Below are 24,670 nucleotides of genomic sequence, written 5' to 3'. Positions count from 1 at the left end.
TGTGTGTGTGTGTGTGTGTGTATATGTGTGTGTGTGTATATATATGTGTGTGTGTGTGTGTGTATACACATACGTGTGTGTGTGTGTGTGTGTACACACACACACACACACACACACATATATGAAATTTATTGTCAAATTGGTTTCCATACAACACCCAGTGATCATCCCAACAGGTGCCCTCCTCAATGCCCATCACCCACTTTCCTCTCTCCCCCACCCCCCATCAACTATTCATTCTTGACAGATCTGAGCAAGAGCATTCCACAGTACTCTTCTGAAGTCCTGAGATACAAGAATATGTAGGTGATCCATTCCTCAAATATCTGAATTATAATTGCAAAAAAACCCTTATTCAACCTTTTAACCTCCTGATTTCTGGAAACCCAACCTCTCCCCTTTTGTTTTCCTGTCCTTATGTTGATAATGTTTCCCACACTCATATTCTCTGGCTCTGTGTTTTTTTGTTTTTATTTTTTAGACTTCTTGCCTCTGTAAACAATTCCTTATTATCAATCTATTATTTTAAATATTAGTACGGTTCCTGTTTTATTGGCTAGTCTCTGACTGATAAAAGGTATTTAAGGTCCTGACTATGAATTGCAAAATTAATTTCCAAAAAGCTTTTGGCAATTTATATTAATGGAATCAACACATGAATATGCATTTTTCTTTATGTCTTTTTACTCACATACCTAGTTTTAAAATATTTATCAAGTTACAAAAGAGATTATTTTACTTTAATTCATATGTATTTCATCAAAAATGACTTATTTTGACATAAAACCTGTTGTTCACAGGTCTTACCTATTTTTAGATAATTTTAAAGTGCTTTGAATAGATATTTTGCTGACAATATTCAGATTCATTTTTATGAACCACAACGTTCACACAAACCAAGTATTTTGTTTTTCTGGATAGCGTTTTAAGAGTGGGAAGAGAGAATATACTTTAATTTTCTGTTTTACAGCCTGTAGATTAAAGTTCTATGTGATTCTTATAATTATTAAATTACTCTACTTATATGTAGAAATGTATTGGAATAGAAAAGTAGCTTTGAGAGGCTAGGTGGCTGAATCCATTAAGCATCCGACTCTTGATTTTGGCTCAGGTCATGATCTCGTGGTTTGTGAGATCGAGTCCAACATAGGGCTCCTGGCTGCAGGCACAGATTCTCTCCTTCCTTCTCTCTCTGTCTCTCTCCCGCTCATGCTCTTTCTCTCTCTCTTTCTCTCTCTTAAAATAAATAAATAAACTTAAAAAAACAACTAGCTTTGAGACACTTCAGTGTACCTACAGGTACCACTCACAATTTATTTGAAAAAACAATTAGAACAAACAATATAAAATATAAGATAATTAATGTGTTTCCTCTTGCTGTACCAACTCCTGCCAACAGAGGTATCAGGGATTCATTCATATATAATCATTTTCTCTTATTTCAAGTGAAATAACTGTGTATCACCTATGTCTTTTAGCCTTCAGTGTTTATTCTTCCTATTTAAATCCTTAATGCTGTAGTCATTTTTTTTTTTTCTGAAATAACCTAAATGAAAAAAAAAATGTATTTGCTGTCCTGGGATCATTGTATTTTTTTCCAATATACCTAAACATAGTTTCATTGTTTTAAGTTTATTTATTTGTTTTGAGAGAGAGAAAGAGAGAGGGGCAGGGACAGAGAGAGAAGGAGAAGGAGAATCCCACGTAGGCTATGCACTATCAGCACAGAGCCCATATCATGAGATCACGACCTGAGTTGAAATCAAGAGTCAGATGCTTAACTAACTAAGCCACCCAGGCACCCCTGGTAGTTTAAATGTTAAGTAAGCTCTCCATTTTAGAATAGTTTTAGAGTTACATAAAAGTCTTTAAAATAGTAATGAGAGTTCTCATATACCCCGTAACCAGTTTGCCCTTTTATTAACATCTTACATTAGAATGGTATACTTATCACAATTAATGAACTGATACATGATCTTTGGCTAAAATTCATCTATTATTCAGATTTCTTTAGTTTTTATATAATGTCCATTTTAATGTTCCAAGATCCCAACCAGAATATGATATTACATACGTATTATGTATGATATTACATTACATGTTTCCTTGGTCCCCTCTTGGCTGTGACAGTTTCCCACACTTGCCTTGTTATTGACGATGTTGACTGTTTGAGGAGTACTGGCCAGGTATTTTGTTGGATGCCCTTCTGAATTTGTCTGAGGTGTTTTTTTTTGTTTTTTTTTTTTTATGATTAGAGTAAGAGTTATGGATTTTTGGGGAGGAAGATCACAGAGGCAAAGTGCAATTCTGATCATATCATATCAAAAGTACACACCATCAACATGACTTATCACTGTTGATGTTAACCGTGATCACCTGGCTGAGATAGTGTTGCTAGATTTCTCTACTGTAAATTTACTATCATGCTCCTCTTCATATTTTACTCTTTAGAAAGAAGTCACTGTGCACAAGTTGCACATAAGGAGTAGGAATTTACATCCTCCCTCTTTGAGTGCATATAATCTACATGAATTATTTGGAAATACCCTAAATGAGAGAGTTCTCTATCATGTTCTATTTGCTTATTTTTTTCAATCATTTATTTATATCAGCATGGAATCATAGATACTTATTTTATACCTTAGGTTATAATCCAATGATACTTTGTTTATTTTTATGTTCAAATCATTCCAGCTTTCACCACTGAAAGAACTTTCATTTGTTTCCTGTATCCCTTTGACATATGTGTTGTGTTTTTAATTGGCATTTATTTACACTCTAGCTCTATAAGATACTTCAGGGTCATCTTGTTTTTCCCCTGCTTTCCTCCTAGAATCAGCTATTTCTCCAAGAAGTCTTGGTTACTTATATTGAAGAATGGTATTAGAAGATCTGGATTTTAGATACATTCATTCCTACTGGGATGACCTGTCTTCTAAGTCCTCTAAACTGAGAATAGAAGCAAATACACATATGCATGGTACACAGTGTATATACACATATCTGTAAATATACCTCTGTGTATCCCTTTCTGTCTATATTAAGCTAAATGTGAGTTTATATTGACACCTCCATCTCTATCCCATTAAAACATGTACTATTCTACCAGGCTTTTTTGCTTATATATAAACTTTCATTCCAAGAGTGAAAAATCTGGCCCCCCTAGTCTCCTCCATTGATCACTTAATTGTTCAATTCAAGTGTTCATGCATAACAGTTTTAGAATTATCAACCTGTAGCTCCATGAAAAAGAAAAAAAAAATTACCAACAAGAGTATGGTACTTAGGTTCAGTTCTTTTGCTTTAGTCTATGATCACCATTCATTGTCCAAGTTACTTAAGTCCACACATTTCCCCCACCCACTTTAGTGAGGTTATTTCCCACATTATAATTAAGTTAGATTCTGTTGTCACAGTCTACCTTCACTCCTGGAATCCCACAACTTTCTAAAGGATTTTTTTTTTTCAATTGCAAACATTAGGGATCACTCTTTATGCAATAAATTTCCATTTGTTTTGCAAATGCAGTGTCCTGGATCCACCGTAACTTATTTCAGCAGCCTAAAAAATTCCCTGTGTTTCACTTGTTTTATCTTTTGCATCATTCCCATCGTTCTTGAATGTTCTGTTTTCTTTGCTTCCCCCACTATTGATTTGCAAACTCCTTGGGAGCTGCCAACCTATAATCTGAAATTGGCCTCCTTATGAGGAGAGCAAAAAGAGACCAAAGATGCAGACCACTCCAAATTGGTAGCTGGTAGGTTTAATAAGCAAGAGGATTTACTTGTATTTATTTTTTAATGTTTATTTATTTTTGAGACAGAGACAGAGCATGAACAGGGGAGGGGCAGAGAGAAAGGGAGACACAGAATCTGAAACAGGCTCCAGGCTCTGAGCAGTCAGCACAGAGCCCCACGTGGGGCTTGAACCCATGACCTGTGAGATCATGACCTAAGCCGAAGTCAGATGCTTAACTGACTGAGCCAACCAGGTGCCCCAAAGGAAGAGACTTTACAAATGAGGCTTGTCTTCAGTGGCCTTGAGATGAATAGATCACTATGCCTGCCAACAAAAATTAACATTGGCTAATGAAACAGTAGAAATTTTAATTAAATGACTTAGGGAGTTCACAAATGTTGAGGGGGAAAAACAGGCGTAAGATATGGTTAGAAAAATATAATGCAGGTTGGAATCAAAAACATATTTAAATCCTTACTAGGAAAAAATCGTGGGGAGATACCAATATTGGTAGGAATGAGCTTTATACACCATTGCTGCCATTCTGCTTCTGCAGTTCTTGAAAATGAGAGGCCTCATGGTAGGAGAGAACACTACCAGCATTCCCATGTTCCTTATGGACACCAAATTTCAAATCAAGTGTAAAATGAAAGGGTCTGCATTAGTTTCCTGTCTCTGCTCTAACAAATGAGGATAAGATTCATGATTCGAAACAACAAAAATTGAGGCACCTGGGTAGCTCAGTCAATTGAGCATCTGACTCTTGATTTCAGCTCCTGTCATGATCCCAGGGTTGTTGGATTAAGCCCATGTCAGGCTCCGTGCTGAGTATGGAGAAAAAAGATTTTCTCTTTTCCCTCTGCTCCTCTCTCCCACTTTCTCTCTTTGTCTCTCTAAAATAAAAATAAATAAATAAATAAATAAATAAATAAATAAATAATAAATAAAACGGATGATTAAAAAAATAAAACAACAGAAACTTTTTCTCTCACAGTTCTGAAAGTCAGAAGTCAGGAAATCAGTATCACTGGGCCAAAATCAAGTGTCAGCAGAGCTGTGCTCCCTCAAGAGACTCCAGGGAATACTTGTGCAGGTTGACTTTTCCAACTTCTGGTGGCTGCTGGCAACCCTTGACTTGTGGCTACATTACTCTAATCTCTGTTTCTGTGTTCATATTGTCTCCTCCTCTTCTGTCTGTGTCAAATATCTCTCTGCCTCTCTCTTAAAAGGACATTTTTTATGGCATTTAGAGCACCAACAAATCATCCAAGATAATATTGCCATCTCAAGATGGCATCTAACTCAATCACACCTGCAATATCTTTGCCATATTAGGTAACAATTAAAAGTCTAGGAATTGGGGATGAAATTTTTTAGGGGACCATTTTTAAGCCTATCACAGCATCTGAGTGAGTCCACATTACAGAACACATACCACATTACACACATGTAGAAACGTGGTTCATATTGTGGACAACTAGACAATAAAATATAGTTGCATTTTACCAATTACAATTTGGGCTCCTCACAAGATCATTTCTACTTACCTGAATTTAACAGAGTAGTTAAAAGAAATTATACCATATTACAATTCAGACTTATAAAACATTGAATAGCTATCTTTAAAATTAAACTCAGTTAAGGTAAGAAAGTTACAGCCAAAGAAATATGGATGGGTGTTCCTTAAGCATTTGCCCTTAAACTAAGTAAGTTATGTGTTTAATAGAAATTTCTCAGGTTCCACAGTTAGATTTCTGATTATTTGGATTGGACAGAACATCAAACTCAGTTAAGACTACACTAGGGTCAATTCTTCGAAGTAGAGCTGTACTGGCCATACAATCAGGCCTATGCTAGACCCATGCTTATGAATTGTAAAACTAAACCTTGACAGGATCAAGATAAAAAGCCAGTAAATTAACTGCCTGTTAAACATAGCATAACACTTTTGGGAAAAAAAAAAAAAACAACATAATCCATTAACTCAAAAACATAATCTAATCTTTCAACAATGTGGCACCAAACATCAGCAAACAAACAAAACTTGTCAGACTATGAGAAGGAGGAAAATGTGATTTGCATGGGGGACAAGCTCAAGTCAGTATAAACAGACCTAGACCTGACACATATATTGGAATTAGTAGTCAAAGATCTATAAATATGTTACAATTGTGGTATAATTGTATGTTCTGTAATTAGAATTACTGTATACATGTCCAAGGACTAAAAGGAAACAGTGCCACTCACAATTTTATTATATGAAATTGGTGCTGCCTTCTGCCATCTCTTATTTAGACTTTTATTTTGCGAAGTGAGGAATTTAATTCTGATATGTCTAGGTATGTTTTCCTTTGTCTTTATCTTATTTGGCTTTAGTTGTGGTTCTTGAATCTGTAGCTTTATATTTGTTTTTTAATTTGAATATGAGTCTTTTTATTGTCTACAAGTATTTATTTCTGCATTCATTACTCTTTCTTATCCCTTTCTAACTCAATTTCAAAGTTTATGAAACTTCTTATAATTGTTCTATTAGTTACTGTCATTTTGTCCACTTTTTTCTGCTGTGTTCTTTTTCTCCATGCTTCAGTTAATACTGTTTCTATTACTTTGGTTTCAAATTCAACAATCTTTTCTTCTGTAGTATCCAGTTTGCTGAAGGCACATCCGCTAATTATTTTATTTCAGGTATTCTATTATATAGTTAAAAATATTAAATTATACCAAGTGTGTTTTCTGGTCATAGCAGGAATTAATTAGAAAGGACTATGAGATTGTATGGCCCTTACCGGGAGCAATTGATGGGTTCAAGAAAGACAATAAAGCCCGACAGTGATTAATCAGCCACTTGAGGCTAAATGAGAAAACCAGAGATTGCCTCAGCAACATATAAAGTGATTTTCATCTGCAGTAGAGGGCAAGAAAGGCTGCAGAGTCCAGGATCAGGGATGAAAATTAATCAAGGGTAGATGAATTTCATGTAAGTTTTAATTCCAACCTTAACAATTTTGCTACGCCAAGGCCAGGGCTGACACTGGGAGCAGCAGAATCGAGACATATAAGAATCATCTGGGTGGATAAATTCAAAGACTTTGAAACTTCAGATTTCCATGAAATATTCCTTGACCTATGAAAATGCTCCTCCTTTCTATTGAAGGCTGGTGCCCTTCTTTTTCTTAGACACAGTATAGGCAATATCCACTTTGCTAGGTAACACACTACTCCCCTGGTGTGTGGTCCACGTCTCTTGCTTCCTCCTACTTTTGGTGCTGAACTTTCATTAGTAGAGGTAGCACATTGCACATTTTTGAAGAGATCCTTACTATTTACCAAGAGACACAGAAAGGTTTAGATTTTGAAATAAACCAATAATACAAAAGTGTCCTTGTCCGTGGGCAAGCATATCTGCCACTGTAGATATGGGCTGTATGTCTTTCAGCTGTAACGGATTCATAGTATCTTGATGGTGCAGAATATTATGAGAAATTTGTGCAAATCTCCCAAGGAAAATAAAAATGTACATTAGAGACCTGGAGCAAAGCTTTGATTTCTACAATAATAAATTGCCATTTGACAAATAGCTCTGTTGGTACTTTTAGGTCTTAGTAGAAATGAAGCATTTGACTTTAAGATATTAAGAGTGATCATGTGGTCCAAAGTGTCCATCAAGCATTAATTTCAATCTGACTCACCAAGTCATGATCTCAGGCACCTCCGGCAGCAATCTGTTGTAGTTTGGAAACAGTACTTTTAAGTTAACACACAAGCAGGCACTTATGTCACTAGGACTATCAGCTCCATTGTCACTTCTCCTTCAACTTTACCTTTGACCACATAAGGGTGTCTCTTTTGACCAACTAGGGAATGAACGAAAAAGCAGAGACTAGTCTATGATGGATTGACTTGATATTTGGGTACAAACCCAAATATCCTGGTACAAACCAGGATTATATACTTACTAATACTAATATCCTTTTAGGGATATCCCTAAAAGGTAGTGAGTACAAGAAACCCTCACACTGAGCAAAGCTTTGGGCAGTACATCTAGCTTGTTTGGAAATAAAAGTACTCAAGTAAAAATATATTCAGATTAAGGAACAGTAGAGTATTGCTGGTTGGCCAGGGGCCTAGAATAGTAAAGATGAGAAGATTGGTGTAAACACACAATGTATTTCCTTGTACGAAATGTTGTTTATGAATTATACTAAAAATTAAATTGTCTATGCTTAAGAGTACTAAAACACCAAAAGATAAGCCAGTTGAAGCCACTTCAGTATCCTACCTATGAGAACTGACAACTGTAGGGATAAGTCTGACTCCAACAGTCACAGGAATTAAACTCCTAAACTCAACATGGGAGAACCAGTTTGATAATTGGAACCAGGAGTAGTGTTGGGCCTTTCCTTTCAAAGAAAGAAGGTGGAGAAAAACAGCCAAAGTTTCTACCTAAAGGTGTATTTTATAGAAACTGATTACCCAGTGAGTTGGAAGAATGTATATACATTCTTAATAGTGATGAAGAACTCAGTTAAGCCAATCGCTGACTATATGTCTGACTTTGTATTGTTGTAAATATGTTCATGACATGGAAGCTTCTAATTTCCCCCATTTCTTGCTAAAGAGTGTGCGCCTGATGAATGAGACAACACACACACACACACACACACACACACACACACACGGAAGCAGAAGTGATGTGTGTGTATACGTGCAAACATAATGGTCTAAAAGAGAATTTTTTTAAAAGGAGAAGGGTAGTGCATAAATTTCCCAAACATCCTACAGAAAATGAGTCTGCAAATAAAAATTTACATAGATGTGATTTTAAAAAATATGAAGATCTAATCATTATAAACACTGAGAAATTTTACAATAATGAAACAAAACACAAATGTGTGATGTTAAAGAAAACCATCTAAAATGTTAAATACATGGTAAGCAAAATTTTACAATACTATATATGAAGTAAACACTAGTTTTAAAACTGAATTAATGATAAATTTACCAATTCACCTAGAAAATAAAAGGATTATTTTTAAGATATCTATTTCCATTTCAAAACAAATTAAAATGTAACTTCAGTACATCAAAAATAAGAGTACAAAGTAATTTAAAAGGTACCAGATTGAAAATACAGGTAACCTTCACAAGAATGAAAATCCAATTATTATTATATTGTTCATTAGTAACTGCAGGAGACAGAAGTGAATGTAATAAGGACTTGAAACTACTGTGAAAAAAATGACAGTCAACATTCTATTTTATGCACAAAGGAAGATCCATTCAAGAATAATAAAAAGCACTTTTTCCTGACATGCCCACAGCCAAAGACTTTACAACTGAAAAAAACCCATACTGAAATATTGATAGAAATATACATTTCTTCAAAGCACGCATGCACATACCTGCGCATGTTTTGTAAAGAAAGGCTTTTTGGTATACAGAAAGCAATGCTGATTACAGAAATGGAAAAAAATACATTGAAATGTTATTACAATTTTTTAAATGTTTAAAACAATATATGTTACTGTATTAAATCAAGGTATGGAACATGCATGCAATTGGTGGGTAATTAAGCCCATTCAAGAAATACAAAGTGATGAGCACCCTAGAAGCCTAACCTATGCCCTCTTCCAGTAAGCTCCTCTTCTATTGTCACTTTTACACACAGATTCATTTTGATTTTTTTGAACTTCCTATGTAAGCAATCATATCGTAGTATTATTTTCTGTTGGATTCTATCACTCAGTATCTTTATCATTCATCCATGTTGTTACAGATGATAGAATTAGGCTTAAGTTCTTTACTGTACAGAATCCCATTGTGTGGAGCCTAAGTTTTTGTTCTGAGCAGATGTTATTGCCTCTTAATTTTTTTAAATTTAAATTCTTTTTAATGTTTATTTTTGAGAGAGACAGAAACAGAATGTGAGTGGGTTAGGGGCAGAGAGAGAGGGAGACACAGAATCCGAAGTAGGCTCCAGGCTCTGAGCTGCCAGCACAGAGCCAGATGCAGGGCTCGAACCCATGGACTATGAGATCACGACATGAGCCAAAGTTGGACGCCCAACCGACTGAGCCACCCAGGCACCCCATTTCCTCTTCATTTTTAAAGGATGTGATTATAGGAAACAGAATTCTGAGTTAACCTCTTCTTTTCCACTTCAAGACTTTTAAGATGTTGTCCAATGTTTTCTTGCTCACATGGTTTCTGATAATTTTGTTTTTGTGCCCTTATAGGTAGAGTGTTTTGTTTATTTTGATTTTTTGATAGATTTTCTATCGTATTTGGTTTGGGTTTCAACAGTTTAATAGAATATGATTGTTTTCTTATTTTTTAATGTTTATTTTGAGAGAGAGAGAGAGAGAGAGAGAGAGAGCGAGCGAAACCTGGCAGAAAGGGAAGGAGAGAATCCCAAGCAGACTTGCCAACATGGGGCTCGATCTCAGGAACCGTAGGAAAATGACCTGAGCCGAAAGCAAGAGTCAGACGCTTCACCGACTGAGCCACCCAGACGCTCCTCTTTTCTTACTTTATTCTAGTACTTACACTCTTTGCTATTCTCTGAGTCTCTTGGATCTGTGATTGGTGTTATGTCCAGTCTATATTTCTGTATATAGAATTTTGTTATGAAATCTAATTATATGTGTAGTGCACTATTTGAGGTAGTCTCAAAGATCTTGGATGCTATTTTCTCTGTTTTTTATTTCTTTTATTATATTTTAAATCTTTCTTTTTCTATTTATATATGCTTCAAGTGATTTCTACTGATGTATCTTTACATTTATGGACTGGTAGATACTGCTGGACTTGGCTCTCTCTTGAATGAAGAAGTCAGTATCATTAAGGATGTGATTTAGAAAATATATTTAAGTCTCCAGATAGTTGAAATGTGTAGAAGTCTTTAGAAGGGCTGTTCTCGTTACTTAAATGTTACAACTGATGGAGAACAATGTTTATAAAATCTTCTAAAACAAAACAAGTAAGTCTAGAGATGATATTCCATTGGTGATATAGGAGAACTGTTTTAAGATTGTATACATGGGCTGATACCATTTCAATGAAGTGCTATTAACATAATTTGGTAAGTTTTATTAGACTTGGAACCTGAAAGCCTAACTTTAATTGCAATTTTAAAACAGGAGAGTGGTGTTAAATGATGAAAAGTGTACTTATTTTCCATGGGTCTCAATTTCTGAGGTTTTTAGTTTATGAAATAGTCAGGTATTTTAGGTCTATTTTTAAAACAGAAATATAACAATGCCATCATGTGGACTTTCTCTAACATTTTGCTTTAAAAGATTCTTAATAGTTAATCTCACCCTTTACATATAACCATTTTACTAATGAGAGCTAATTTTGATGGCCCTAATACAGTTCCCATGTATTTTAAAATGTAAGACTTCCAAGTGTCCAGGCATAAAGGCAGACCACTAATTCAAATCTATTCCCATATCATACAAAAATTAAATATATTTGTGTGTGTGTGTATGTACACATATATTTTAAAATAAAGCACTATTTTTAGTTTTAGGTTTACAGAAAAACTCAACAGACAATACAGAGCATTCCCACATGCCTACATGCCTGTTCCCCACCCCCCCTCAGATGCTCTATTCACATCTTGCATTAAAAGTTCACAGCAAGGTTCACTCTTTGTTGCACAGGCTATGATTCTTGGCAAAAGTATGATGACATGCATGGAGCTACCATTAGAAAATCATACAGAATAGTTTCACTGCCATAAAAATCATCTGTGCTTCATCTACTCATCCTCTTTCCCCTTAAACCACTGGCAACCCCTAATCTTTTTACTGTCTTCATAGCTTTGCCTTTCCAGAATGTTATGTAGTTGAAATCATACAGTATGTACCTTTTTCAGTTTGGCTTCTTTCACTTAACAATGTGCATTTGAGTTTCCTCTGGGTCTTTCCACGCCTCAGTAGCTCATTTATTTTTATCAATGAATAATATTTTAATGTATGGATATACTACAGTTTATCCATTCACATATGGAAGGGCATCTTAGTTGTTTTTATGTTTTGGCAATTATGAATAAAGTTGTTATAAACATTTACATACAGGTTTTGTGTGAACACAAATTTTCAAATAATTTGGGTAAATTCCAAGGAGTATGATTGCTGGAATATCTGATAAGTGTAAATTTTTTACTTCTCTCTACTAAAATAATGTAGAAAAATGAATAACCAGGAACAATGAGTAACTCTAGTATCCCAATCATAGTTTCTAAATAAACTCCCATTAAAAGGAACCAGGATAAATGGACCATTCTTGGTTTGGTGTAAAATGAGCTTAGAATATTCTTTTCTATGCAAAGGCAAGAAATCTATCAATGACTACATGTGTCATATCAAAATGATTCAGAAGTGAACTTGAAGAAATACTTGATCACCAGAAAGAACAACCTTATTGGATCAACACACACCAAATATGTCAAGATAGACAAATTGTTAATAATAATAATAATTTTAAAACATTTTTTATCACATTTGGAGGATGTTAGAGAACCAATTCACTTTGGTTGCATATTGGTTGAATATTCAACAGGAAAACATTCAGGATTTTTTTTTGCCTTTTCTTTTTAAAATGTACCATAGTGTCACCAACAATAGAGAATGAAAAGTGTCTCATAGAAATATCCAAACTAATGAATAAATAAATGATAGACTATCAGAATTTGCAAAGCCCCAATTACATAGTGGATCTATGGAATAATCATAAATAGTGGTTAATTAACATTATACACAGAATAATTAGATAATAATCAACATCTATAATAGTTTGTTTTTAATTTTTTAGTGTTTATTTATTTATTTGAGAGACAGAGAGAGAGAGAGGTAGAGAGAATCCCAAGCAGGCTCCACACTGTCAGCAAAGACCCCCAACATGGGGCTCAAACTCACAAATTGTGAAATCATGACCTGAGTCGAAACCAACAGCTGAATGCTTAGCTGACTGAGACACGCAGTCACCTATAGGAGTTTTGATAAATCCAGTCTACCTGAATAAGCTTCTAGATATAACTAGCAAACTTTCTAAAGCACAGTAAACCAAGGGGAATATTAAATGTTAAAATGGGATACCAGGAGTAAAATCTAGATTGTGAGAACCATAGGACAAATGACCCAATTTCTAGAACAATAAAGTTGAAAGGGTAATAAAAGCAAAAGAGGAGATTAAGTGACTTAAGAGTGCAATTTGTAAATTTTGCTTGGATCATAATTCAAGCAAATGGACAGAAATAGAAATTAGGATCAATCAGGGTAATTTGATATATATTTGATGATATTAAGGAGTTTCATTACAGGTTTTTATAGACTTAAAAGCTGTATGTTTCTGCTTTACATGAACTGTTGTATTTTAAGGATATATATTAAATTATTTATGTATAAAATAATATGATGTCTGGAAGAGGCTTCAAAATGATCCAGGAGAAGGAATGTGTAGGAATGAAGTTAAAGTATAATTATCCATGAGTTAATCAGTGTAGAAGCTTGGTAATGGTTATATGATTTTCAAAAAACTATTATCTTTTTTACTGTGTATATTATTTTTCCTGCTTTAGACTTAAAATTGACTTGTAGCAACACCTTTACTTCACAAAATGCAGATTGTGTCTTATTAATAGTTGATCAAAGTTCTCATTTTTATTGGGCAAAATAAAATAGTCCAAGAATATTAAAATGAATCAACTTTATTAAAGTTATTTTAAAATTGTTTAGAATTTATTTTTTCAATAGTTTATTCTTTTTAATTTCACTATTACTTCAGGATTCATGTAGTCATTGAAGATCTCTTATCAGATTGTAGGAACTATGATATTTTACCATATATTCTGTTTTATGTAGCATATTATGATTTCCTAGATAATTTAACTTAAAATGTATGTTGGAGGAGGTATGGAGTCTAACTGACATAAAACACTGATGTTATCCCATAGTGAGAACATAATATCTTTTCCAAAGAGCTTTGAAATTAAGACAATTGAATTATATGGATGTGATTTAAAACATGTTCTTTCTCCCCTAAATAGTAAGATTTCTAGAAGTTATAAGCAAGTAACCTATAATTAATGAATAAAAATAAATATTACTATCTTATTCTTAATTTATCTTTACTCATCATTTCTATTCTCTACAGAATATTTTTATTATAGTTTTTCTAACTAGTGCATATAAATCTTTCCTCCTCATTAAGTATCTCATTGAGAATCACATAGCTTTAGTATTATTCAGAGTGTGATTCCTTTAACAGTATATAATCTCAATACATATTTTTGCTATTAAATTGCTTCATTGGATAAGATTGCCAGTGTGCAATTGTGAAGTAAAAATTCCTCCATTCATTAAGTTTCAATGTAGAAAATGTCAATCCCAATGAAATTGTAAACACCTGTATTTATCGTGCATTCAAGATTCGATCTCAAAGACCCAGTAGGTATATTTTATGAAAATGATTGTACTCTCATCACTATAGCTTGGAAATCTGACTGTGAGAAGAGTTCAGTTACATATAAATTAAATAATGACATAAAGGAAATGTAAAAGTGACAAAAATGATACACGGATAGGGTTTTTCTTTAGACCTAGTTTTCAGTTCTTAACTTAAATTTCCTCTAAAGGGAAGAAGAATTGAAGATCACTGATATATATATGGCTCTCTTCTCAGAAAGCCCGTTCAATTCTTTCAGGCTCAAAATAAAAGGGAAAATATTTAGATGACAATCAAATTATGGTTTAACATTTTCATTCACTTTATTTTAAAGACACTTTTTTCACTTAAGTTTCTATATAAAAATGATACTGATTTTCTGGTTGCAGCTAAGATTCCCACTCTGTTTTGTCAGTAACACTGCAGAGGATAAATACATCCATGAGGACACAGTTATTTTGTGCTTAGAAACACGTGAAATTGTAAAAATCTCACCAATAATATGGATTACATCAAATGTACTTCTTCCATACTGAACTATCACATTTTTATTAATTATTTGATAGTTTTTGAAGTAATTTTAATATAGTGAAATTTCTAAAAACAGTTGATTTTCACTCTGGTGTATTCTATTAGATGGGTGTTACTAATTACATTCTTAATTCTAATTGCTATGTGTTTTATGTGTTTTTTGGTCAGTTTGTATAGTTAGTGTGCTGTTTCCAAAGGTAGGATACATACTTCTGGGAGTTGGGAAATATACTTTTTGTTTCGTGTGTTTATCAGCATATTGCTTATAATCAGGGTGATTACATATTCTTATTAGTCTGGAACAATTATGTTTTACATATGTTGTCTTTAAATTCCATTTGTTTTATATTCAGTCCCAGATTTTTCATATTATCTCTATCATTATAATTTTTATTTGCATGAATAAAGCCGGGATGAGCTTCTTAAGCTTCCTTTTTATACTTTGGCTTCTGTCAGACTCTCCTTTAGCAGTGACTGAGATGCATGTGCTGTGACAGCATTTTCACTTCAGCATACTCACATTCTGTGAGATGCAACATAATGAATTATCTCGCTTTCAAGGAAGTATTTAATGCTGCTCTGCGTGACACATGCTCTATCAGCCATTGAGTCGTACAGCTCATGTCACAGGACAACCCATATCTTATATAAAGCCAGGCCAGCAGATATAGAAGTTGGAGGGAAATAGGTGAGATTACAGGTCCAGTGCATGTAAAACATGTATTGGAAATAGAACATGAGTTGTCTTAGTCTAGATTGTACAGAGTGGTCTGGATACTCTCGTTATGGTAATAGCATAATTTATAGCATCACATAAATTTATACAATGTATTTTTATCATTTGTGATATTCTTTTTCTTTTTTTTTGAGAGAGCGTGAGTGGGGGAGGGGTAGAGGGAGAGAGAGAGAATCTTTTTTCCAATGTTTATTTATTTTGAGAAAGAGAGAAAGTGAGGGTGCATGTTCATACATGAGCATGAGTGGAGGAGGGGCAGATTGAGAGGGAGAGAGAGAATCCTAAGCAGACTCTGCACTGAGAGCAGATGGGGGACTCGATCTCACCAACCGTGAGACCATGAACTGAGCCAAAACCAAGAGGTTCTTTTTATTTTTAATTTTAAAATGAAACATCCTGGGGGTCCTGAGTGGCTCAGTCAGTTGAGCATTCAACTTCAGCTCAGGTCATGATGTTGTAGTTATGAATCCGAGCCCACATCAGGCTCTGTGCTGACAGCTCATAGCCTAGAGCCTGCTTCAGATTATGTGTCTCCCTGTCTTTCTGCCCTTTTCTCTCTCTCTCTCTCTCAAAAATAAATAAACATTAACAAAAATTAAAATGAAACATTTTACAGCTATAGGCTCAAAAAATACATAAATTGTATGTCAGTGGAAACATGAGTATTGAATTTCTGCTTTTGTAAGTGAGAGATATGATTGTGTAACTTGTGCAAACTATTCATTTGACACCCAATCTGAGGGCATAGTAGTTTTATTGACTATATGGAAATCATAAGATGCAAATTTTCTGAAGAAACATCAACATATGACTTTCTTAATCAAATGACTATTGTAGTAAATTCTAAATTTAAAAAAGTGAAGATGAATTATTTATGCTTATAATCATAATATGAAAACAAATTTCAGTGGAACACAGCATCATGATATAAACAATATTCTTACTAAATTAAAAAATATATACTCTTGAAACTGGTATGAAATATATATATTTAAAATCCATCTAAGCTGTGATTTATAGCAATGAAATAGAAGCTCTGTGGTCATGTTCTTTCTTGCCTGATACCAATTGAATTAAAAAATTTTAGAATCTTTGATTCTTAAGATTCTAAACTTTTAAAAACAAGTTTAAATATTCTACAAAGTTCTAAAATAATTTTGTAAATACGCTTTCTAATACTTATTGTGATTAAAAAAAAGTCAGTTGAAAGCTATCAACCAGAGTAGTCAAGAAACAATATGTAACAGACAATATTTACTGACAATAAAGTCATAAGCAGGTTGAAAGTGAATTATGTTTCTTTAAAAGAAAGGGAGAAATGGAAGAAAAAAACTAAGATGAGAGCTTCAAAATTATCTTCAAGATTTACTTTTGAATTTCATAATTGTACTTTGAAATATCTTAAATTGTAGGAAGAATCTATTGATAGAAATTTCAACTTTTAGTTGTATTTAAATTTCTATGTAATAATGGAATGAGATGGAATTCAGAAGCCTAAGTTGCTTTATTATCTCATTCAAAAGAAATAAACTTGTTTTATTATATGTAGCTTATAAAAATGCATATCAAAGTCAGATATCTTCAGTGGAAGCCTAAAGACAGGGTTAATGAAACTACTTGGGCTGAAACCTATAAATTTAGGTTTTAATATATAAAATAAATTATAATTAAAACATCCTTGATCTGGGGCATTTGGATGGCTCAGTTGCTTAAGCATCCAACTCTTGATTTTGGCTCAGTTCATGATCTCACAGTTTGTGAGATCTAGCCCACATCAGGCTCTGTGCTGACAGTGTGGAGGCTGTTTAGGATTCTCTCTCTCTCTCTCTCTCTCTCTCTCTCAAAAATCCTTGAGTTAGTTGAATTTGCTAATCTACTAGGTGTCTCAGTGTAAGAGTGTGTTTTTTCAATTAAAAATAAAATAGTTTAGTAGTTAATATATTAACCTTAATAAATTATTAAATAAATTAGGATTAATAGATTAACTTCATAAGTTAATAGATTTATCTTACAATTCTCAAAGAAAATTTCAGGCAATTTTTATACAAAAATAAAAATTAAGCAATATTGAAAAAGTATATATATTTCTTAGAAAATTCCAGTGATAGTATTAGTGATAGTTAAGAATCTGATAAGATATATGAATAGTTCCAAATATTACTTCTTGTTTGATGTTGTTTTTCAATGTTCAGATAATCAAAATTAAAAAATAATTTTTTTGGCTTTCAATGATGGGATATATGCCATTTTACTTTTAGAAGAATATGTTTTAAAACTGTATTTCTAAAGGAAGCAAAGTTAGCCAATTTAGTAAAACCAATTTTTGACCAATAAATAATTATTTCAAAAAATAAAATGTCCCAGGTCATCTTACTTATAACACAAAACAAAACAAAACAAAACAAAGCTCCAAAAACTCTTGAATTTAACAGCTTCTCAGTAAGTTATGCTGATTCTGATTTTTAAGTTATGCTTATTCTGATTTTTCTTCAGAAAATACTAGTTTTATAGGTGTTCAATCCTGGAGACTTCTGCATTTTATTTGTGTTTCAACTTAAGGTTTAGCAAGTCAAGATTTAGTCAGTTTTGTAGGATTACAATTATGTATTTACTTGCTTTGCCTGCTGTTTACATGGTTTACATTATAGTTGAAGAAATATCAAGTCAGAACTCAAAAATGCAGTTCTGGTTTTTATCTATCAAATTATTCAAATACTAAAATGTGTTCTGTTAAATATTTCACATGTACCTAGATATCCAGATTCAAAAACGACATATATTGAAACTTAAATGAACCACAAAAAAAGCTTTCTGACCTTAAGAGGTATTAAGTGAGATAATTTTCTTTTTTATCATGAAGTTATTAAGGCTGAAAAAAAATCTCAAATAATCTTTTGAAAGAGGAGTTTACTGGTACTTATACTATTCTAGATTCACTGGAAATTCTTTGTCTTTAACTGTAATGGTTCTTCATTTTGCTTTATGGAGATCTACTTCTGGTTCTTAAAAGTTTCTAGGGTTATGTTTGTTCATTAATGCTTTTAATGTTCCTTGTTATATTGCTGCTTCAATTTTTACTGTCTTCCTCACATCAGGTTCTCACAGCCTGGAGTTTACCTTGAGTCATAAAAATTTGAGATTGTGACCTAAACTAATGATGTAGAACACTGCACAGTTCTACAGGGCTCAGTAGGATTAATGGAGGTTTGTATACTTTTAATCAAGTGCTATAATGAACATACAGTGAATTTTGTAGAATGGCTACGAGACAAATACGCCTATTAGGAGGGAAAAAGATGATGTGATGAGTCACATAAATAAAATGATCAGGGTAGAGAAAGTGCTACAGATCTCTAGTTAAATATGAGAATCCCACCGAGTATTTGCAATGTGCTCTTAGATAATGGCCATAAATAAGCATATATTCTATGTCAAATAGTTAACTTTTACATCTGTAAGGCAGAGTGAGATAGTACAGATCTGAGTAACAAAGTATATGGAAGAGGAATATTGCTTCCAAGGTTAGATGTACCATTTTTATTAAAATTTAACAATAATCATAAAAATCATAGATTTGAGATGTAAACTTAGGTTTTGTGCCAATTTATGTCTTGACACTCATCATATCAGATTGCTTCAGAGAACTGAGCTAGTTGGGGCAGAACTGCCTGGATCTAAAAGGTCTGAGAGGAGTGAAGACTGTAGATTGTTAATGGTTACCTGAAGCTTTATGCGGAGAAGGATTTGGGGCTACTTCTGAATTCAGCAGGCCAGAGAACCTCTCTGGAAGAGGACAGTCATGATGCATGTGGAGGGGTGATTTCGGTGGCATGATCACCATGCATTTCCCATCCAAGTCTCGATTTTTTTCAAAGTTAAACAGATCAATATCAGTGTGAATATCAATATACATATCTCTTAAAGCATAGCCTCCTTGTCTTTTTTTCCAATGATCTACATTGTAATTAGTTTTACATAAAGAATCTACCTATGTGTAATTGTATTCTTTCTTTAAACATTTATTTTTAATGATTTTTTTTTATTTCTACATCCCCACTTTCATTTTTCTCTTGGCCCCTCTCCATCCTCATTATTACTTAATATCACAGCATCTCACCTATTCTAACAACATAATGTATATCTTTTGGTATTTTATTTTTATACTCAAATAACCCTATAGATACATAAACTCTTTTTTTAAAATGTTTTATTTATTTTTGAGAGAGACAGAGACAGAATGCAAGTGGGTTAGGGGCAGAGAGAGAGGGAGACACAGAATCAGAAGCAGGCTCCAGGCTCTGAGCTGTCATCACAGAGCCCGACTCAGGGCTGGAACTCACCAGCCATGAGATCATGACCTGAGCCGATGTCGGATGCTCAACCGACTGAGCCACCCAGGCGCCCCGATACATAAACTCTTATAAATAGGTATACAGGCATAGGTATATATGAAACAAATTTCTGTTATGATTTCTTTTATTTACTTTAAATTTTTTAAATGTCTACTTTTGAAAGAGAGACAGAGCATGAGCAAGAAAGGGGTAGAAAGAGAGGGAAACACAGGACTGAAACAGGCTCCAGGCTCTGAGCTGTCAGAGCAGAGTCTGACGCAGGGCTCGAACTCATATACCGTGAGATCATGACCTGAGCTGAAGTCGGACGCTTAACCAACTGAGCCACCCAGGCTCCCCTGTTATGATTTCTTTTAAAAAATAACATATTTTGCATAATTCCAAGCATCTTGAAATTTTTTATTCTCACACAACAGCATAAGATGGACATCCCTACATAATATGTATTAATACTCTTTGTCATATTTTTTAATGTCTATTAAATTCTACATGCCTTGTATGTACCATAATTTTTAGTCATTTTTATATTGAAGTGCAAGAGATTTCTTTCTATGCTTACCTATTATAGGAGATCTTTGCCTATTAGAAGTATGTTTCAATAACATCTGCTAAATATTTTATTATTTTTTATAATTACATTTATGAATGGAGTCTTTGGTGCCTATTCAAACATAAATGGCTCTTCTTTTAGAGTTCCTGAGTTTAAAATCTTTATAAGGTATGTATCTTCTAATTCTAGAATGTATATGTACTTTTATTCATATTCGTTAAGGTATGCATATTTTTTTAAGACTAATCCTATCTGACTTTTGTTCATTACATAGGTGACTGTCTCTCTTTTTAAAAACTCAAATGGATACCAAAATATGCTAGAAACATTAATTAAATAATATCTCACTTCAATTTATCATATTTTAATTAATCTCCTATATATTGGTATCTACTACATTATTAATCTCCTTCTATGCCATTCCAGCACTACATTGATTTAATTACAGTGAGTCCATAGAATGTTCCTCTGATGAGCTATTCCCCCATCATTGTTATATTTTAGCATTCTTTTCTTGACTATTTTAAAAAATTAGTTCTTTCAGAAGAAATTTAAAATTATTTTACAGAATTCAGAAAAATAAAAATAACAATGATAACTCTTAGGGTATCTTCACTGTAGTTTAATTTAATGAATAGAAGTTTTCTGAGAATGTATGTATTTATAATATTGTCTTTCCAACCAAGGACAAAGCATTTAGGAGAGGAATAAGACATTCCTCTCAAGACATTACACAAGACATTAAAATACACAAGACATTACAATATTTGAAACCCTATCAGTGTACATTTAGTATATAATCAAGAAACTTTTTCACATAAAAATAAAATTCTTATATAAAAATAAATCACATCCATGAATAAACAATGCAAAAAACTGAAGTTTTAGCCAGCAAAACTCAATAATGATATTTGAATTCAGTATAAATTTAATATCAAAACTAGAAAACATTCCTTTTATGTGAAAATTTTGTTTCATTTTGATACTAAGTTTATACTGAATTCAAATATCGTAAGGTTCTCTGTGTGTCATTTGATCACTTTCTTAAATGCTTTGCACAATTATTTTTCACCCTAATTATTGGTAGTAGTATGTTTGCCATCATTTTGAAATCAGCATAGTTTTGAGAGAGATATAGTGACATGTACTTTACATAAATATATATTTTATCAAGATATCCCTACATTTCTAATTATTTTTAATTTATGTGTTAACTCATACCCTATGAGCATTGTGGTTTATTATCATATATTTTTATCATACATTTTCTCATTGTATTTATTATATATACATTGTATATATAATATGCTATATAATATTCTTTTTATTTTTATTATTGTTTTTTATTTAAACTCTCATCACCTGACATTATTATTATCTCTATTCTTCCTGTGTCTGCTTCCATTTCCTGGTATGTTTCACCCCATCTCCTCAATAAGTTTGATACAAAAAATTGTCATTTTAGTCTATTTTTTTGTAAAAGAATATATTACTGGATTTAATTTTATGAATAGGTAAGGTTAAGTTGAGGTAAGGACTCACTTCCCTCAAGGACTTGGGTATGATTAGGGTAATCATATCTGGTAATGATACTAATTTAAAATCATCTGTAATCTCTCCTCTGTTAGTACATGTTGAATTTTTACCTTATAATTCTTATAGTAAGAAACACTGTTGATACAAAACACAACAGAAACTTGAATAATTTAAGCATAAGTGATAAAGATTTGTTAAGTAAAACTATTTTGTTTCCATCATTTGCCATGAAGCTGTACAAAATGTAGATACCTGTAAAAATTAAGTTAACCATTTTATTTATATATTGGACACATTTATATAGAAATAAGTTCAAGTTAAAAAAAATATCAGAGCCAATATAAATCTGCATATGTAAGGAAACTAGATGATTATTTAATTTGGGATTACATCTAATAGTAGCATTCGTGAGAACTGTGAATTCTCTTTTATCAGTTCCTATAATGAAAACACAGTTGATTCTGATACAAATCTGTATTTCCTACAATGTTCCTGTATTAAGGAACACTAAGTAGAATTTTCCTAGTAGCCCAGGAAAAATATCCTCTTACAGTGAAGTCTTGGGTTTTTTCTATTTTGAATGATATTTACTTGGTACCCCTTTGCCTGGCTCTTTTTCCTAATTGCTGGAAGTCACTGATATTTTGTAATGATAACAAACAGAATCTTGATGCTCAATGTTTTCACTCATTGACTTCTATAGGAAATTGTTCTCTCCAGCATGCATTCCGAAATTCTGGCTGCCCATGTTACTGGTTAATGACCATAGCCCCATGATGCTACTGCCTTCTGGATCTCTGTAGCCTAACTGTGCTGTGTCTGTGTTTTGTATGTTGAACAATGAGGAAAACATTAGAAAACTGAGTAGGTCATCTCCTTCATGTACTCATATTTGAAAAAAGGGTCCCCTATTGACCAGCATCATTAAACATTCTTCAAACAGTGCTCGTCAGAGTTTTCATGTTCTGTGTGTAACTAACATTTACTGAGAACAATAGTCCTACAAGATAGATTTACATGAACATCTAGTCCATTCAATACATATACAAATTAAAGTGAATTTATGGTTTATTTATTCTATTAATATTGCTCAATTTCAACTGGTATTTTGGTACTTTTTTTCCTAAGAATGCAGAAATAAATAAATTAGTACAAAATATCCAATATTATTTGTATCAATAATTTAAAGAATGACACATTTAATTTTTCATGAGCAAGTAAAAAAGAATAAAATATGTTTTACTGTAAATGTTACTACATTTTTCTTGGGTAGTAATAGCCTGAAGCATTACAGTTAAAAGCATGTCTTTATAGATCCTGTCACAAAGTATCATATAGAGCAGGATTTTATAGATTATGAAGTAGGATTTCATAAAATGTTTGTGAAAGCAATTTTCCTAATTTCCCATCAATATTTAAATACTTTTCAAAGAAAATACATTTCAGTAGCTTTCAGAATTACATCATTGTTCAAAAAATAGTATAATAACAAGCCAGAAATCAAATTATAACTTTTAAAAAGTAATGGTATTAAGTGCCTTGGATTTCTGTGACAATAACAAATGGAAAAGTATACAGTTGGAATTCTAGTTTGTGAAGCTGTTAAGAAACACCATGTTCTCCAAATGTTTTGTGTAATGTTTGAGCAGATATTTCTTATGATTGTGAATTCAGAAACCCCATTTCTGTTCTTCTCTTTAATACTGTATGATTTATGGAAACAATAACCCTTATAATCTTCTATTCACACACTCTTTCCATTTGGCTTCTGGCTAGCTTTGCCTAAGGGAAGTAGTCTTGGAGTGCTGAAAGTTAAGAGGAAGGAGAAATAGTGTTCTTTCTGTTTCAATTTATTGTCTGGCAGTGTCTGTCCAGCAACATCGGACAACAATGGAGTCTAGGAGACTGGTCAGTTCTAGCATCCCCAGCTTAAAACATTTTACCAGGCATTAGTGTGTCCCTGTTTGCTCTAGCATCATTCAAATGATGTTTCTTCTGTGTTTGCATCACAGTTCTAGGGAACACATGTCTGACAAGTTCCTGCCTTGCTCACCTTGATATTAAATCATCCCACATGATATTAGAAGAGCAGCGACAAGTGAGACACTCACCAGAAGAAAGGGGAGTCGATTTTCCTGCTTTTACTAAGCTCTGGGTGACTTCATTTCTTTTATATCCACTTAATTATCTCAACACTTTTTTATCCAGTTAAATGCTCTCTTTTCAGAATATCCAGAATCATTCGTTTTGTTGACTAATGCTTACTACCCAACTGATGCAATATGTAATACCATAAAATAACCCAAAGATTACAAAAGGAGAATTTTTTTCCTGAAATGTGTTGGAAAAAATAAAACCTGGATCATAAAATGGTGGATTTAATCAGTTACCCTGTCAATAATCATAAAATCACCTTTGTTAACCTAATCATATTACGTAGTTATGACTAAAATACTTGTCCTGAAACAGACTCTTAACTATAGAGAACAAACTGATGGCTACTGGGGGGAGGTAGGTATCGGGATGGGTTAAACAGGTGATGGGCATTAAGGAGGGTACTTGTGAAGAGCACCGGGTGTACATACAACACCCAGTTGTTACATACAACTTACATACAAAGCGATGACTCACTAAATTCTACACCTGAAACTAATGTTGCGCTGTATGTTAACCAGCTGGAATTTAAATTTTTTTTTAACATTTATTTATTTTTGAGACAGAGAGAGACAGAGCATGAACGGGGGAGGGGCAGAGAGAGAGGGAGACACAGAATCGGAA

General features: G+C 33.1%; 1 long non-coding RNA gene across 1 annotated transcript in view; it reads left to right on the top strand.

Moving 5' to 3' along the window:
• LOC125923167 (uncharacterized) overlaps nucleotides 1-24,247 on the top strand; it is a 27,496-nt gene extending 3,249 nt beyond the window's left edge. The window contains exons 2-3 of the long non-coding RNA XR_007457926.1: nucleotides 18,550-18,658; nucleotides 23,905-24,247. This is a non-coding gene — a long non-coding RNA (uncharacterized LOC125923167). The remainder of the gene's footprint in view (nucleotides 1-18,549; nucleotides 18,659-23,904) is intronic.
• The last annotated feature ends 423 nt before the right edge of the window (nucleotides 24,248-24,670 follow it).

This window comes from Panthera uncia, chromosome B1 (assembly GCF_023721935.1).
Source record: "Panthera uncia isolate 11264 chromosome B1, Puncia_PCG_1.0, whole genome shotgun sequence".
Classification (NCBI taxonomy): domain Eukaryota; kingdom Metazoa; phylum Chordata; class Mammalia; order Carnivora; family Felidae; genus Panthera; species Panthera uncia.
The sequence above is the reverse complement of the archived record's forward strand: the minus strand, read 5'-3'. Positions and strand labels throughout refer to the sequence as shown.